Source organism: Myxine glutinosa, chromosome 1, assembly GCF_964187855.1.
Source record: "Myxine glutinosa chromosome 1, kmMyxGlut1.1, whole genome shotgun sequence".
Taxonomy (NCBI): Eukaryota; Metazoa; Chordata; class Myxini; order Myxiniformes; family Myxinidae; genus Myxine; species Myxine glutinosa.
Window position 1 is genome coordinate 366,482,537 of NC_136261.1, and position 17,841 is coordinate 366,500,377.

The window sequence follows — 17,841 nt, forward strand, 5'->3', positions numbered from 1 at the left end:
CTGTCTCGTCACAGTTGAAGATTTGCTGGGGGATGTATGCTTCGACTTCGATCAGTTCGGCAAAAGTTATAATAAAATCTTCAGCTGCCTTCACATCCGAGCTTGCTGCCTCACCATGCCTGACGACGGAGTGAATGCCGGTCCTCTTCTTTAAATTATCAAACCATCCCCGACTGGCTTTGAATGACTCTTCCGATGCCTCGTCCGTTGATGTTCCCGCCGTCTGCTGCACCAAATCCCCGTAAATGTCTCGTGCCTTCTCACAGATGATGCTCTCGGCCACGGTATCTCCTGCGAGCTGCTTCTCCATCAACCACACAAACAACAACTTCCCCATCTCTTCATGGACAGAGTTCCGGAGCTTTGAAATAATCTTAATGCCCTTGGCTGGCGTTATAGCCTTTATCGACTCCTTCTGCTTCAAAATCGTACATATCGTAGAAGTACTACGATCGTACTGCCTCGCCAAGTCGACAACACGCACACCTCGCTCATGTTTTTCGACGATTGCGTGTTTTATATCCAAGCACATCATCCTCTTCTTCTTCTCAGCACGGCCCTTGGCACTCAATTTCTTAGGACCCATGGTTAAAACTAAGAAATTTTCCAAAATAACAAAAATGCGAAAACAAAGCAGCAGCGATATACGGCAGAGATGCTTGCACAGCAAGATAACCACGTGACCTGAACGCTCGTTGGGCCACCTAGTGGCGGGTGGCGTAAGCTCGTAACTCAGATCTCGGCTCGCATCTCAAAGCAAAAAACCGCCCGAGCGACGGCTCGTATCTCGGAAAACTCGTAAGTTGGTGCACTCGTAAGTCACGGTTTCACTGTGTATATATATATATATATATATATATATGTATGTATGTATGTATGTGTGTGTGTGTGTGTGTGTGTGTGTGTGTGTGTGTGTGTGTGTGTGTGTGTGTGTGTGTGTGTGTGTGTGTGTGTGTGTATGTATGTATATATATATATATATATATATATATATATATATATATATATATATATATATATATATATAGATAGATAGATAGATAGATAGATAGATAGATATATATATATATATATATATATATATATATATATATATATATATATATATATATACATATATATATATATATATATATATATATATATATATATATATATATATATATATATATATATATATATATATATATATATATATTGAAACCTTGACTTACGAGTGCACCAACTTACGAGTTTTCCGAGATACGAGCCGTCGCTCGGTCGATTTTTTGCTTTGTGATGCGAGCCGAGATCTGAGTTACGAGCGAGCGAGCTTACGCCACCCGCCACTAGGTGGCCCAGCGAGCGTTCAGCTCACGTGGTTATCTTGCCGTGCAAGCATCTCTGCCGTATCGCTGTTGCTTTGTTTTCGCATTTTGTTTATTTTGGAAAATTTCTTAGTTTTAACCATGGGTCCTAAGAAATTGAGTGCCAAGGACAGTGCTGAGAAGAAGAAAAGGATGATGTGCTTGGATATAAAACACGTAATTGTCGAAAAACATGAGCGAGGTGTGCGTGTTGTCGACTTGGCAAGGCAGTACGATCGTAGTACTTCTACGATATGTACGATTTTGAAGCAGGAGTCGATAAAGGCTATAACGCCAGCCAAGGGCGTTAAGATTATTTCAAAGCTCCGGACCTCTGCCCATGAAGAGATGGAGAAGTTGTTGTTTGTGTGGTTGACAGTGTCAGTAAATACAGTGAGTAAATACAGTGAGGAGTGTGAGTAAATACACTTAATAAAACCAGTTTATTTATTTACATTCTCTTTTATTATGTACAGTATATACGAGGTCGTGCTTGTTTATACATTATTTGTTATTTATAAAGGACATTTTTCTTATTTAAAAACACATAACAAAAAAAATTGTTGTGGTTTTTGGGGGGCTGGAACGGATGAATAGCATTTCAATTCATTTTAATGGGGAAATTTAATTTGAGAAACGAGCAAATTGAGTTACGAGCTCGGTCACAGAACGAATTAAACTCGTAAGTCAAGGTTTGTGTGTATATATATATATTGTTACGGTCCGCGGATAAGGATGTTGTTTGCCGAGCGGAGGCACCGCGGCCGAACAGTTACCCCGATTAACCCTTCCCGAACGTTGGCTGGATCGCGCCACAGATATTCAATATGGAAAAGACAAAAGGGACACGGATGTGAAGAAGAAGAAGAAGACGAAAAAAAGGTTGAAAATACTACTAAATTTATTCCTACGATATACAGGCTCAAAATAACCAAGGAGAAGGAAAGATAAGAAAATAATATACAGAAGGTATTAGAGACACAGTGAAAATTACTCGCTTAACTATACAAGCTTAACTTATTCCCTGGACAGAACAAACAGAACAAACTCACGTACACGAATGGGGAATTGCAGAGTGGATTGGGTGGAAGGAGGTGTGTGGCTGGAGGAGGGGGGAAGGCACGGAGCTGGCTGGAGCTTGATCCCGCACGGGACGTCGGGCTGGACCTCGACGGCCGCTGATGCCACCGATCCTGTCGTGTGCGCGGGATCATGGGTCGGAGCTGCTTGGTGGAGCCGACGCGCTGGTGGGGGGACTGGCGTGATGGGTTCTCTCCTCTCTCTTTCTTGGTCCAGCCACTCTTTCTCTCTCTCTTGGCCCAATCACTTCTCACCACCGACAACTCAACGCAACCAACGCAACGACTCAACGCAACCACTGACCACCACTGACGACCAACTAACGACCAACTCTGACCAAAACCACACAACTCAGCTCTTCGCAACTTCTTGCGCGCGCGCCTTTATAGCGCCTCCGGCGATTAAGCCGCCGGCTTTTAGGACACGCCCATTGGTGTGCTCACCTCGGCCCTGGTTGGTCACGCGACCCTCTGGCTCCGCCCTTGATGACGACGGGCGGGCACGCCTTTCTTCCCCGACCCAAGCACATGTTCAATGGTGGTTTTGGGGCGAAAACAACCCACAGCTGTAACAAACTGGCAAACTGCCCAGTGCAGTTGGCAATGGAGACTTGGAGGGGATGTAGTTGGCCATTGAGGCTTGGCAATGATGAAAGGGGAAATGGAGGTTTTTGGGAATGGGAATGAAGAATGAAGGGAATCTATCTTTTTCACTTGGTGCAATGGAGTGTCATTTTAATGGAAGACAAGGCCTTACCCTAAAACACATAATAAGGATATAAACTACTGAACAGGGATATTATAGTGTCCTTCAATGTATGCTTTATGGAATTAACTACCGGGACGCCCTTTTGACCTTTATACACACTGGAGCAAGGAGGGCTCAGAATAAAGCAATAATAATAATACACACAATAAAAAAAAAACACAATCCTCATTCCCGCAACACTGCACCCTCCTCCTCTTAGGCACGTCCCGGGCCTATAACTTTAATTTAGTGTGACACGTAGGTGTAGTTCCCTCTACTTTTAACCTGACCCTGAGTGCGACAGTCTTAAAACATAAATAAATATGTCCCGCTGCTCCATTGCACCCTACCTAACAGACTCACGCCCACAGCTAACCGAATTGCGGAATGGTCTTCAAACTACACACTGACGGTGGGGAGCATTATTTACAATGACTCTACTTTTATTTACAAAACGTAACCCAGGACCTGTGATTGTTCTTTCTGTGGGGGACACAGTCTGCTCTGCATCAATGCACCATGAAAGCACCCAAAACGCACCAAAGCACCCTCAAGCACCAATCGGTGCACAGTCATCATTGTTCAATGCATAAAATAAATCGACAACCCCTAACCCTGCAGGTGGTCTCTTGCTCTTCGGCTCCCTCTGCTGGCTATTACCATTTGTTTTCTTCCAGATGTTGTCATTTTCTTTTGCTGGCGGTCTATTTGCAATAAAATGCACCTAACGTGTCCGTTTTTTATTTCTTTATTTATGGCCCACAGGGCCGACTACGTGTGGTTCACCTGTGGGGCATCGTTGCCCTGTGATCAAGGTCCGCCAGCAAGATTTCGGGCCTTCATGGCCGGTTCCAGCAGAGGGGCCATGCCCCAACCCATGGGGTCCATAAGTGGTGCTCGGCCACAGACATGTGGTCCATAATGTGGTGCATCGATGCAGATAGCTGGTTCTGGGAGTTCCGGGCGTACAATGGCGGACTCACGCACGCTCCCCTCGGCGCCCAGTGGTGCTCAGGTCCTCATGTGGGAGACAAAGGGGGGAAGACAGATGAGCGAGGGATAAGGTCACAAGGGTACACATCAATAAGGCAATGCAAGTCGAAGTGCGTACGGAGAGCGAAGTGAGAAAAGCTCGTCACTACCGTACGTCACCCCCCCTTGTCACCTACACTACCCTTGCCCTTACCCCATATGTACAAAATCTACACCTTTACAAATCCGTCGCTACCGTCACATCTTCCCCCTATACCAAATTCGTCTTCACTCCCTCTATCCAAAATTTGCCATCACCCAATTCATCATCAATCCTCATAAGGAGGAAGAGATGGAACAACAAAGCACAATGTCACACCCACGTCATGATGCGTCTCACATTCCAAACATTTGCATCAATAAAAATAATAAAACATGGCATGGTGTGGAGGTACGTCATCTCAGGTGAGTGGATGTAGATGGTGCGAGGAGATCCTTCATCCTATCTACCTTCTAAATGACTTTAACACACTTTACACTACCCGGGGTCTCTCCCTGCCAATCCATTGGCCAACTTACACTATGGGTTCTAAAAACCAATTCCCATTGACCAAACTGTGGTGCTTCTCAATTTGGGGTCTCACTCCCCTGATTCATCTCCCGGTGCCCTTGCACAATTTCTGGGCTGGGTCATGCAGCTCTCCCAGCAGGTCTACCCACCTGCACACCTCCACCACTGTAGTTGCCTCCGAGCTTACCAGCTCCTTACCTAACCTATCTAACTGGGGAAGGCCCCTCCTGGCTCTGTCACCCCTCGGTGCCCTCTGGCACTGGGCTACCCGGGTCCGTCCTCCGGATCCTCGGGCCCCATCCACAACAACTCTACCGGCTCCCAGAGCCCACCTGCGGCCTCACCTGGCCGACATCCTCACAGTGGTGGAGTGCCCAAACCAACTACACACACTAACAGGCTACACGCCCAGCCATTTCCACAACACTAATGCACCCATCCAAATATCATTCTTCCACTACGCACCACAGATGCCAATATCCAACCACAATTTACCTGTACCCTCTACCTAACACTTACACTACCCGCCCCGGGTATTCGTGATGGGGGTCCACTCTTCCCCCATTCACACCTTCGCACCATCTACTCCACTCCATAGTTTCCACCATACTCACTCCACGACCATCCATTCCAATACTCCATATACTCCATACCATTTATTCCACACAACCATTCCCCATACACCTGTCGTTGCACACCTGTGCAATCACACCTGGTGCCACCTGCACCCTCCTTCCTTCCTGGACCATTTGGTCAACACAACACACATCACCATCACTCCCTCATACACTGCTCCATCCACCTGTTCAGTTGCACACCTGTGCAATCACACCTGTTCCTTACACACTTTTCACAATACACTTCCAATCCTCAAACACACGGCATCATCTCATCTAACTACTCCCCTCTGAAACTTGCGCTTCCCAGTCGTCCCTTTAAACTATTGCGCTCCCTCGTCATTATAATCCACACTAATCTACCTGCGTCCCCACTACAGGTATCAGTCACTAACTAACCTTACCGTTACCTAAGGTCATCTTCTCTAGATCCCTACCGTTATCCAAACCCTCCCGGGCTAGTTTTCACTGCCAAAAACCCCCTAAATCTAGTGCTCCTTTGCCCCCGCTGTGAGGGATGACAGAGTTGCCATCCCACCACAGCGGGTATCTCTCACTATAAATTTTGCTCGTCCAAATTCAACAAATCAAAAATTTGCCAATCACTACCCATCATTTGCCAATCATTACTGCCAATCCTTTGCCAATCATCAAATTTTGTTTTTCTAATTTCGGGTCCAAAACACTATTCTCGTCACACAGTCTACTCACTAGTGCCTCTCGGTGCGCCAATTCACTTCTAAAGCTCGGCTTCGCACGGCCGAGCAATGAATGCGGGTTGCTTGGTGCCGGCGGCTGGATGCGTCCGACATTCGGTGCAGGGAAGGAGGTTTACCCGGGCCGAGAGCCCATGCACCACCTTGGCACAGAGCCGTCCAATGGCCCGATCTCGACCTGCCGGAACGCCTCAACAAAAAAGGGGTCGCCATGTCGACCCTTCCTATCGGGCTGCCCGCTCCGCCTAGTGGAGCACGGACGCGGCCGTTCAAAGCGTGGCTCAGCGTGGATCGCGTACGGCGGTTCTTTCGAAACCGCCGTGGTTCGGATCCCCGCTGGTCCTCGCGGCACGCGAAACCCGGCACGCACCGAGGGCCCGATTCGGCTAAATGTCGTTCGAACCGCTAACCCGGTTACCGTCGATGCTTCACCTGCATGCTCACACCCCGCAGCCCGTTCCTTGCTCATACATCCAGCTGTTCCCATGCTCCTCGTCATTGCACCTTCTCTTACACACCCAGGTACACTCATTCCGCTCACAGACTTGGTCACACACCTGACCACCGAACACCTTGGCACACACTCGTCGTTCGCACACCTCACCAACACACCTCTTCGCGCCCCCTCCTCGGTCACCTCCTCTGGGACAACCACAGGTGTGCTCTCACTTGCACACCCAACCACGTGCCTCACCACCAACTCCAGCGTGCATTCCCATACGCGCGCTACCATTCCAGGTGTGCATCCTTCCATTCCAGGTGTACATCCTTCCATTCCAGGTGTACATCCTCTCTCACCTGCCACAACCAACTCACGCTCCGTGTCACTCTCACTACTTTCACCACCACTCTTGACAGCGCACTCACCCTTACTCTCGACAGCGCACTCTTTCCCCATGCACCCGTCCGTTACACACCTTTCTCACGCACACTCTTGCGCACACTCTCCCGTTACATCCTCTGTAACACTTCGCACAGGTGTACACTTTCTTGTTACATCCTCTGTAACACTCCTCACTACGCGCTTCCATGTGCTCCCTCGCACACGCGCTACGACCGACTCACTCTCGACGGCACACTCACTCCTCGGCGCGCACTTTTTCCTCACACACCCCAGAGTCGGACATTCTCGCACACCTCCTCCTTCGCACACCGTACCTGTCGCACACTTCACCAGCGGCCTCTCACGAACACCCGGATCCAAATCAACCCCCAAGCCGACTGAAGCTCCCCTCACATCATGTACATTTCCACGTATATCGCCACTCACCTTGGCACCTCGTCTCCGCACCTCCTTCGCCACCTGCAAACTCTTTATTTGGTTAGCGAGCACATCATCACGATTTGAGCACCGACCTTGTACATATTCCATCACCTCCTCCTGTATTTCTCTCTTAGTTTCTGTCCGTCTCTTCTTAATTTCACTCACCTCTTCTGCCACTTCCTCTAATTTTTGCTTCACCTCTTTTATTTCCCGGTGCGTCTCCTCAAGTTCGTCCTCTAAGGCTATCTTGACCGTCTCTATGTGCGTCCTCACCTCTCGGTCCTTCGTCTCCATTACTTCTGTCACCTTTTCCAACCTCGTTGTCAGTCCCTCACGTACCATCTGACATTGCCTCTGTGTCGCTATCAAGTCATTTTTAATGTCGTTTTGTGTCGCTTTTAACCCTCCTAGTACCGCAGTGTTCCTTTGAACTTGCTCCACTAATAGTCGAGTTGCCAGAGAGGGGTACCTAGAAATGTTTTATAGTATAAGGTTTTTTGATGGATTTGTCATCCCATGGGGTTAATAAAGTATTTCAGCTTGGTTGTCCTCCGGACAACCTTGGGGAAATTTTTTTATATGCTAATTAAGGCGACCATTACTGGAAATGATACTTTCTTCAATATCTCCAAAACTATTCATGATAATTTCATGAAAATGATGTCTAGACCTATGTTTTCAGGGTCAAGGATTATGTTAAATATATTTTAAATGTCATCAGATGAAAAAAACATTATGTATTTTGACATATCATGCGAATTGATCCATTTTTTGATGTAAAATTGTGGATCTTAATGGTTCAATTTCAGATCATTGATTTCAACGAACAGACATTGGGATGATGATAAATACCTGCATGTACATTTGAAATGATCAAAATTATGCACTTTGTTGTAAATCTTGTTTTATATCAATGTAGGGTTTTCTTTTGACAGGCCACAAGTGTACGAGTACCCGTTAGAACACTGTCACCTGAATTGGTAGCAGAATGGATCGAGTCTTTTCCAATTTTTGCATACCTGTCTGATGCTATGGAAATCCTGTACTCTGGTGAGGTTTTTGGTACTCCATTAGAAACAAAACACAAAGAAGAAGGTAAAAAAATGCAGAGATCTGATGCACAAGATCGTGCAAACATTGCTGCTGAGCTGGAGCAACATTCTCACCCATTACAAGTAGACAGTCCAGTTCTGTACAACATTGCCAATGGGAAAGTTGCTCCAAAGGAAGTAAATGTGCAGGATGCCCTTATGATAGGAGAAGTAATGGCCACAACATTCCGAAATTCTTTACCATTAGGCTTCCATGAGAGAATTTCAACTTCAGTGAAAACTATGGACCAGCTAAAGCAAGGCATGAAAGTTGGCGACAAGACTGTGTTTGATCTAGAGGCAATTTTCCTTCGTCTTTTGATGGTAGGACAGCAGCGGCAGATGCAGTTAGAAGACATTTTTCGGTATGAATTGTGTGCAGTGCCTTCTGCACTGATTGACGAGTATGGCTGCTTGCGCAAAGGCACCAAATCTGTGCTTGCCAATCGCCTTGGAGTGGTCGAACAGAGGGCTCCCCCTGCAGGCATCATCATAGTGGATGCTCAACAGCTGTTGTATCACATCACCTGGCCTCATGGTGGTGATGTCTCTGTTCTAGTTGAGGGTATCAAGCAACGACTATCTTGTTATCCTCCAGATGCCGAGAAAATTTTGGTATTTGACAAGTATGATGATCTTTCAGCAAAAGACCATGAAAGAATGAGGCGTGGTGGTGAAGGTTCCTTGAATTACAACCTCACCATCAATAGTCCACTCCCAAACCGGGCTGTTATCATGAAAAACAAACACAACAAATGCCAGCTGTCTCGATTAATATCCTCGTTTGACATGGGAGAAAATATAACGGTGGAGTGTCGAGATGATGGTGGCTTTTCACACGATGAAGCTGATGTGACTATGATTGCATATCTGCTGCAAGTAGCAGAGTGTGATCATGTGGTACGAATCCTCAGTGATGACACTGATGTGTTTGTGTTGTTGGTTTACTGGGCCTGGAAAGCACAGCTGATTTCCTCATGTCATGTCCAAATGGAGCGTTGGGATGGGAACATTGTGAACATCAATGAAAGTTGTATGCAGCTGGGCACTAAATGCATGCAGTTGTTAGGAATGCATGCTCTAAGTGGCTGTGACACTGTATCTTATCCTTTTAACAAAGGGAAACTTGGTGCTCTCAAGACATTACAGGCACAGGACTTTCCTGGGCTGTCCGATGTACTTGGTGAAAAAGATGCCACACATGATGACTTAATGGAAACAGGGCAACATTTCTTTGCTGCAATTTATGCCCAACCTCCTGGCACCTCCATGAATATTGCCCGTTACAGGATCTATGCAAGAAGGAAAGGTAAACCAGCTCGTATCATGGCATTACCACCCACAGATGCCAATCTTCTACATCATGTGCTGCGGGCACATCTTCAGATGATCTTGTGGAAGGCAGCTGACCAACAATGTCCACCAACGGTAGATATTAGTGAGTTTGGATGGACTGTGAAGGATGGCATTCCATCTCCCAGCTATAACATTGGTCCTCCAGCTCCACCAGGACTAATTGATGTCCTTAGCTGTGGGTGCAAGATAGAAGGCAAATTCTGTAGCTCTGCAACTTGTAGCTGCTGCAAAAATCAACTATCTTGCACCATTTACTGCAAATGTGGGGGTGGTGAGGGGTGTTTGAACCCTTATTCCCAAGCAAATGATCCTGATCATCGCAATGATGAGGACAGTGAGGAGCAAGAAGTGGATGAAGATTGAATATCTTGGCCTTTCAAAACCTCAAGTTTAATAATTCATTATGTTTAATCTACTATAAATCAATGCAAATGTTCTCTGCATGAGGTTAATAAGTGTGGATATACTGAGAATCAGTCGATTTGATTCGTTAAGAAACCTTGATATTGAGAAATACATGTCAAGTTTTGTTTGGTAACAAAATAAGTATCAAATGGAATACATAATACAAGCATGTTTACCTTTTGATAAATGTTTTTGAAGCCAGGGACCTGGTGTACCTTTTCCTTTAAATCTGACTAAGAAAATCAAATGGAATTTGCATTGTTAGCACGTAATCATATGGATATTTACATGATCAATGTATCTTGTGTAGGTATCACAACAATACATGTAAATACACACTATTTCACATGTTTACCTTAATCCTTGACCCTGAAAACATAGGTATAGACACCATTTTCATGAACATTTCATGGATAGTATTGGAGATATTGAAGAAAATAGGATTTCCGGTAATGGTCGCCTTAATTAGCATATAAAAAAATTTCCCCAAGGTTGTCCGGAGGACAACCAAGCTGAAATACTTTATTAACCCCATGGGATGACAAATCCATCAAAAAACCTTATACTATAAAACATTTCTAGGTTCACAATAGAAATGATAGAGGCTGCAAATAGACTATAACTCCGTCTGTCCCACCGTCAGCTGTTCCACCTCAGCTGTTCCTCAGCTGTGTGCCATCAGCTGTTCCACCTCCTCCGTCAGGTCCTCTATTCCCCCTTGTCACCTCGCCGTATTATTCCTCACCTCTTTCTCCATACGCTTTTCACCTCGCTTTACCTCCTCGCGTACCCCCGAGACCTCCTCACTTACACCTCGTCGTATCTCCTCTTTCATCTCCTCCATCTCTTTTGTAGATGCCACTCTCATCTGTCCTAATTCATCCCTCTGAGCATCCAATTTGGTTTCTACCCCGATTTTCACCTCCTCTATCTGCTCTCCCATTCGTTTAATTTCTCGGGCGGATTGCTCCCCTATCTCCCGCAATTTGTCTTCCATCCTATTTTCTAACCCCATTAACCCCTTCTTTACCTCTTTTATCCCGTTGTCTAACCCCTCAAATTTATTGTGTAACTTCCCAAATTTTTTTTCTAATACCTCACCGGTACCCCTCGCTACGTCCCTCATTACCCCCAATTGCTCACCCATTTCTCTTTGCTCTCGGGTGGACTTATCACTTTGGGCATCCATTTTTGCCATCATTTGAATCATAAAGACTCGCATGTACTCTGGCATTTCTGGCTCGGCTGCCGCGACCACGTGCGCAGCGCAATTTGGTGCTGCTATGGTCACGGGCGCGGCAAAATTTGGTGCCGCTACAACCACGTGCGCGATGGCTCCATTTTGTGCGCCTGAAACCTCCTCAACCACATTGCCAATGTTACTCCTCCTCTCTTTCCTCCACATACATTTCCCTGAGGTCCTGGGTCGATTCTACCCCGTCTATCTCTCCCACCGGCATCCCGTCGCCTTGATCAGCCATGGCGCGATTTCAAAATTCGGGTTTTTCTTTAAAAACAAAACAATTTCCAGCAGCTCGTAATTTTGAGCGCGTTACGCGCGCTTCGGGTCCGACCCCGCTCCCGACACCAATTGTTACGGTCTGCGGATAAGGATGTTGTTTGCCGAGCGGAGGCACTGCGGCCGAACAGTTACCCCGATTAACCCTTCCCGAACGTTGGCTGGATCGCGCCACAGATATTAAATATGGAAAAGACAAAAGCGACACGGATGTGAAGAAGAAGAAGAAGAAGACGAAAAAAGGTTGAAAATACTACTAAATTTATTCCTACTATATACAGGCTCAAAATAATCAAGGAGAAGGAAAGATAAGAAAATAATATACAGAAGGTATTAGAGACACAGTGAAAATTACTAGCTTAACTATACAAGCTTAACTTATTTCCTGGACAGAACAAACAGAACAAACTTACGTACATGAATGGGGAATTGCAGAGTGGATTGGCTGGAAGGAGGTGTGTGGCTGGAGGAAGGGGGAAGGCACGGAGCTGGCTGGAGCTTGATCCCGCACGGGACGTCGGGCTGGACCTCGACGGCCGCTGATGCCACCGATCCTGTCGTGTGCGCGGGATCACGGGTCGGAGCTGCTTGGTGGAGCCGACGCGCTGGTGGGGGGTCTGGCGTGACGGGTTCTCTCCTCTCTCTTTCTTGGTCCAGCCACTCTTTCTCTCTCTCTTGGCCCAATCACTTCTCACCACCGACAACTCAACGCAACCACTCAACGCAACCACTGACCACCACTGACGACCAACTAACGACCAACTCTGACCAAAACCACACAACTCAGCTCTTCGCAACTTCTTGCGCGCACGCCTTTATAGCGCCTCCGGCGATTAAGCCGCCGGCTTTTAGGACACGCCCATCGGTGTGCTCACCTCAGCCCTGGTTGGTCGCGCGACCCTCTGGCTCCGCCCTTGATGACGACGGGCGGGCACGCCTTTCTTCCCCGACCCAAGCACATGTTCAATGGTGGTTTTGGGGCGAAAACAACCCACAGCTGTAACAAACTGGCAAACTGCCCAGTGCAGTTGGCAATGGAGACTTGGAGGGGATGTAGTTGGCCATTGAGGCTTGGCAATGATGAAAGGGGAAATGGAGGTTTTTGGGAATGGGAATGAAGAATGAAGGGAATCTATCTTTTTCACTTGGTGCAATGGAGTGTCATTTTAATGGAAGACAAGGCCTTACCCTAAAACACATAATAAGGATATAAACTACTGAACAGGGATATTATAGTGTCCTTCAATGTATGCTTTATGGAATTAACTACCGGGACGCCCTTTTCACCTTTATACACACTGGAGCAAGGAGGGCTCAGAATAAAGCAATAATAATAATACACACAATATAAAAAAAACACAATCCTCATTCCCGCAACTAACTATATATATATATATATATATATATATATATATATATATATATATACAGTGGTACCTCGGCTTACGAGTGCCCCAACGTACGAGTTTTTCGGGATACGAGCCGTCGCTCGGGCGGTTTGTTGCTTTGGGATACGAGCCGAGATCCGATGTACGAGCTCAAAAAATTTATTTTTTTGAATTTTCCGGTTGTGGCTTCCGGTTCCGGTCACGTGGTTATCTTGCCGTGAAAGCATCTCTGCTTGGATATAAAACACGCAATCGTCGAAATACATTAGCGAGGAATCTCCTTGCTCCAGCCGGTGATGTCATCGGCGGGGATCCCCGCCTCCAGAGTGGCTGGTCACGTGACCGCCAAAGCGTGTCGCGCGTGCGGGTATAATGAGCTACACCTGTGGATCACGTGACCACGGAAGCACGCCTCGCTTGAGAGGCATGGCTTTCGGTTTGCGTTTTGCTTTATAAGGCGCGATAAATGGGCTTTTGAGTGTTAGCGGTTCATGGCGTTGACGGTTCATGACGGTTCATGGCGTTGACGGTCAAAAACCCATTACATCAATTTTACCAGGCACTGTACAGTAAGTACAGTGGACACCAAATGCACGGTGGAAGGCTAGAAGTAGAAGATCGTCCAAGACAAGTGAGAATAAGCCATACTTTGGAGATGACGTCATTCGCTGGTCCGATAACCAAAGATGTGGTATAAAAAACCAGGTGAGCTAACAATGCAGCAATGAAGGAATTCGGCCAAGGCACCGGCACACTACGACCTACCTACATCGAAAGACTCAATGCCAAGGGTGACAGAAGCCAAGACGGCCGGCTTAAACACCGCCGAAAGACCACGGTGTACCAACTTACGATGCAGAACATCTTGCACTTAATATGATGACAACAGGTGCCATCCTCTGACGTACCATTACAGGTACAGGTACAGTACACGTGAGCACAGAGCAAAAGTTCACTGAAACCGAGATTAAGAAAAAAGAAAAAACACCTCGTGGTCCGTGCTCGATATCCGAGTTTCAATCTTTTCAAACACATGATGCTCTCGGTCACGGTATCTCCTGCGAGCTGCTTCTCCTTCAACCACACAAACAACAACTTCTCCATATCTTCATGGATAGAGGTCCAGTTTATTTCTTTACATTCTCTTGTATTATGTACAGTATATACGAGGTCGTGCTTGTTTATACATTATTTGTTATTTATAAAGTACATTTTTGTTATTTAAAAGCACCTAACAAAAAAAATTGGTGTTTTTTTTTTGAGGCTGGAACGGATTAATAGCATTTCAATGCATTTGAATGGGAAAATTTGCTTTGACTTACGAGCGATTTGGCTTACGAGCTCCGTCACGGAACGGATTAAACTCGTAAGCCGAGGTACCACTGTAATGGTATCTGTAATCTGGTTCTCCAACCTAATGAGCGGACAACATGACGTCATCGCCATGCATGTCCGCATTGCCTGCAAAGCTCCAGAGGAACCATCTAGCAGTGCGTCATTACGGATTATAAATCCAGATACTGTCACAAGTGCATGCAAAACTCACAGTTACCGACCTGGTTTCGCCCTTGTTGGGGCTTCATCAGGGCAACGCAGTGAGGCTTCCATACACTTGTAACTCTGTGAACCTTTTCGGTTTTTTATATCAGTCACTATGCGACCTTCATATCATCAGTGGAGAACCGCCAGCAAGGTTTCCCATACAGCTGCTGCTGCACCTTGCTGGGAGCGATAAGCACCGCCTGCCACACGGTAACGTTATCTCTGGTATCCACTCATCATATGGAGTCGACCTGGTTGCGGTTGGGAGTTACTAATAATGGTATCTGTAATCTGGTTCTCCAACCTAATGAGCGGACAACATGACGTCATCGCCATGCATGTCCATGTTCTCCAACCAGAGATAACGTTACCGTGTGGCAGGCGGTGCTTATCGCTCCCAGCAAGGTGCAGCAGCAGCTATATGGGACACCTTGCTGGCGGTTCTCCACTGATGATATGAAGGTCGCATAGTGACTGATATATATATATATATATATATATATATATATATATATATATATATATACATATATATATATATATACACACACACATACACATACACACACACACACACACACACACACACACACACACACACACACACACACACACACAAGCTTGGCTCGGCTCGCCAGTGTCGATACTGAGGAACGGGCTTATTTTACTGAGGCTAATGACTGTACCTGAGTTGCTGTGTTGTCATGATTTTCACCAATCATAATACAAACAATTACTTTGCACAAATGTATTTGTTGTGTTTGTGATATTACATTTTTATAGGCAATTTAGGTTGAATGTTTTTTTTTTCAAAAAAGAACCCCTCTGCACATACATAGGGGAGGGGTAGGTGCAGACTGGAAGTTTGGGACGATTACACCTCACCACCACGTAATTCAAAACACCTCACCACCAAGTAATTCAAAACACCTCACCACCACGTAATTCAAAACACCTCACCACCACCTAATTCAAAACACCTCACCACCACTAAATTAAAAACACCTCACCACCACGAAATTGAAAACACCTCACAGCCATCAAACACGTAATAAAAACACCTCACAGCCATAAAACATGTAATAAAAACACCTCACCACCACAAAATTAAAAACACCTCTCAGCCATGAAACACATAATAAAAACACCTCACAGCCATAAAACACATAATAAAAACACCTCACCACCATAAAACACGTAATAAAAACACCTGACCACCACAAAAATAAAAACAACTCACAGCCATAAAACGCGTAATAAAAACACCTCACCACCACAAAATTAAAAACACCTCACAGCCTTAAAACACGTAATAAAAACACCTCACAGCCATAAAACACGTAATAAAAACACCTCACCACCACGAAATAAAAAACACCTCACAGCGATAAAACACGTAATAAAAACACCTCTCAGCCATAAAACACGTAATAAAAACACCTCACAGCCACGAAATTAAAACACCTCACCACCACGTCATTTAAAAACACCTCACCACCAAGTAATTCAAAACACCTCACCACCACATAATTCAAAACACCTCATCACCAACTAATTCTAAACACCTCACCACCACATAATTAAAAACACCTCACCACCACGTAATTATAAATACCTCACCACCAATTAATTCAAAATACCTCACCACCACGTGATTCAAAACCACCACAACGTTATTAAAAACACTTCACAACCACGGAAACAAAAGTTTGAGGGAGTCGTTAAGTGAGAACACAGACACTGCCCAGATGTGTAGATATAATATAGATAAATGACTGTACCCGAGTTGCCGTTTTGTCATGGTTTAAACCAATCATAATTCAAACAATTATTTTGCACAAATGTATTTGTAATATACGTGATATCACATTTTATAAACAATTGAAGTTGAAAAAACAAAATTCCCCCAAAAAATTCCAAAAAAAAAAAAAAAATTGGAAATGTTTTCAAACAAAATACCCTTAGGACATACCGACGGGAGAGATATATGCATTCCAGAAGTTTGGTACGATTTCACAAAAGTTTGAGAAAGTAGTTCAGTGACAACACAGGACAACACAGGACAGGACAGACGCTGCACATATATATATATATATATACACACACACATACTAGTTGAGGTACCCGGCTTCACCCGGGTTGAATAAGAATAATACAAATATATGATGAAAAGAACATGTATATTTTAGAGCAATATCACAGTGCATTTCCTACATGACGTTTTGTCAATTTTCAATTTCTCAAAACCTCTTGTATACAACATTTCTGCTTTTTCTTACTTGGTGCCATGACATAAAGATTGCTTGGTTTTCCAACCCTCGAGCAGGCCACGTACAGCTGGCCATGGGAAGTACCCGGCATTGCCGGGCGGGGGAAGGGAGGGGAGGAGGAAGTGGAGGGGAGGGGAACGGGGGGGGGAGGGGAGGAGAGGGTGGGGAGGGGAGAAGAGGGGGGGAGGGGAGAAGAGGGGGGGGGAGGGGAGAAGAGGGGGGGAGGGGAGAAGAGGGGAGAAGAGGAGGGAGGGGGAGGAGGAGAGGGGAGGGTGGAGGTGAGGTGGAGGGGGAGGGCAGGGGGAGGTGAGGGGGGGAGGGGAGGGAGAGGAGGGAAGGGGGAGGGAGGGGGAGGGGAGGAGGAGGTGAGGGGGGGGGGGGGGAGGGGAGGGGTTGGGCGGAACGGCTAGCTTGGCAAGCAATAGCAGGCTTTTTACTTTTATTTTTACTTCAATGTATATATATAGTCCGTGCTTGGAGCCTTCAACATAAAGTTTTTGTATGAAAAATAATGCAGATGTATAACAATCCACCAATGCAAGTTCAGAAATGAATGCAGATCCTTTACTTTGCGATACAAACGCAATTCCCGCCATTTCCACTCACGATCGAGGCCTCCACAGTGACCGCGCCTCTTCTTCCTCCTACAACTTCGTCTCACTTCTTTCACTCAAAATGCACGAAATTCTGCCGCATGAAATTATGTAGAGGCCTCGTCGGGGGGATATAAGGTAGATAAGGAAGGCGTTGTAACAGAAGAATCAAAATAAAAGTGGAAGAACAGAAGGAAATGGGAGCTATTCTGGACCACAGCCAAACCCGACAAACCATTGCAATACACCCTGAACGTCTAGCGCCGCCACAAACTACACCATGGAATTGCAGCTGGCGCGGTTTTTTTAAACCATTGATATTAAAATAAACGTAGCCTAAAACCACCGGGATTTTCTGCTGATT

General features: G+C 45.8%; 1 protein-coding gene across 1 annotated transcript in view; it reads left to right on the forward strand.

Annotated features, from left to right (window-relative positions):
• LOC137413402 (tigger transposable element-derived protein 1) overlaps positions 1–17,841 on the forward strand; it is a 94,782-nt gene that overhangs the window by 61,683 nt on the left and 15,258 nt on the right. The window lies entirely within an intron of this gene.